Below are 1,910 nucleotides of genomic sequence, written 5' to 3'. Positions count from 1 at the left end.
CATCCACCTTTTTCCTTTTCATGATCTGCTTCACGAACCGCGAATACGGGCCAAGGATCGACGTTAATAATAATCATCATAACGACGAAACACGCTCATTAACGAAACAGCTGCGCGAGTAGAGAGGCGAACGAAGATATAAAAAAAAAAAACATAACAATTAATCGAAGGCCATAGAGAAGAAAATGTGTAGAAGACTTAGGAAAAATAATGTGCATAGTATTCCTAAACAATGAGAGAACATTTCCAACCCACTGCTTGTTCGAATACAAAAAAAAAGGAATATCATATCACTTTACAAGCAGATAATTAAACTATCCGTCATTCTGTCCAACATTGACAATTTTCATGCGCAATGAACTGTATATTAAAATTTTAATTGACAAAACACTCTTTGTATTCTTCATGACTATAAATATTTTCAATCTTTTAATTCATTTATAATATAAAAAGTTCTGGATTAAGTAAGCAATAATATGCCTGCTATTTAAATTAATTATTTCATATTGCGTACATTAAAGATACATTAAGATATGCCAGATTTAGTGATACAATTTTATTAATTAAATATTTTTAAAAGCCTTTATGCGTGGAATTACAATAAAGCCAATAGAAACAATAGAATTAACTTCTTAATTGGCTGCCGTACAAAAATGACTATCAATAATACCAAATATTGTTGGTAATTCAAAGTCAATATTTACCAACAGTTAAACTATTGTTACAATGATTATAAACTTCAATAACAATTCTTATCCAATAAACGACGTACATGGTTTATTATAAAGCAAATAAGCTCAGTATTTGACGGCAAAAATTAAACGATTTATAAATATTATTGTCAAATTCAAAAAGACATACAATATTAAAATACTGACAAGCGTGCTGGTTCGTTGAAACTTCAGTTACATATACTTGATTTATTAGCGCAAGCTCAGCCCACTTATGTCCAGTTAACAAACAAAATCAATATCAAACTGCACAAATTTACAAAGAAGATTTATCGATGCATCAAAGATTCGTCGTTCAAATAATTTCTTAGCTATTCAGCTTTCAACATCTTTCAAAATGTACATGCCTCAATTTGACGGTAAAACTATTTGCTTATATTTGTTGACGGTGTTAAGTATCCTACGGGCCAAAAAGCTCAAAAAGCAGAGCACACACTCTACCTTGTCTTTAAAGCTCACAGTCCCAACAAAATCAAACAAATTGACAATTACCTGTGCAGTGGAGGGCCTCCGACTCTTCTCAAATCATGTCTCCAACAGCTCCACACTCGCACCAATAACACACACGATTACAAAAGAACTACCAGGCACAGGCGCACTCCGTAACTCGTATCTTCGCGAAAAAAACACGAAGAACAAACGAGGATGAAGAGCGAGCTAGTGAGTGAGTGAATTAGTTAGCGAGCCAATGGACGAAAAACAGAAAGAAAGAAATAAAGAAGGAAGCTAAGAAGGAATGAAGGGAAGAAGGAAAGAAGAAAGAAGAATTGAAGGAAAGAAGGAAAGAACAAACGGGCGCGCGCGCGTTAGTGTGCATGTGTGTAAGTATGGCACGAGAGAAAGAGAGATAGAGGGGTAGCGAGTGAGGGAGGGAGTGAGTGAGTGAGTGAGTGAGTGAGTGAGTGAGAGAGACAAGACGGTTACAGAGCTCGTATGTACGGGATACAAAGCGGACTAGCCTGTAGGATTTTTTGAGCGAGCGTTTACTCCCCGCCGATGATGTATTTTATAACTCTCTGGACGGAGTAGCGGGCGCTCGACTTTCACCCCACGATTTTCTCGCGTTCCACCAGCTGCAGAGAGACATCGTCTTCTCACCCTCCTCTCAATTAAGAACCGTCTCAGCTCAGGAACCGACGTACACGCTAACTCTCCACTTCCCGTAATCGAGAACAGCAG

This window comes from Ceratosolen solmsi, unplaced genomic scaffold, assembly GCF_000503995.2.
Source record: "Ceratosolen solmsi marchali unplaced genomic scaffold, CerSol_1.0 scaffold23, whole genome shotgun sequence".
In the NCBI taxonomy this organism is placed as follows: domain Eukaryota; kingdom Metazoa; phylum Arthropoda; class Insecta; order Hymenoptera; family Agaonidae; genus Ceratosolen; species Ceratosolen solmsi.
Note: the sequence above shows the minus strand (reverse complement) of the source record.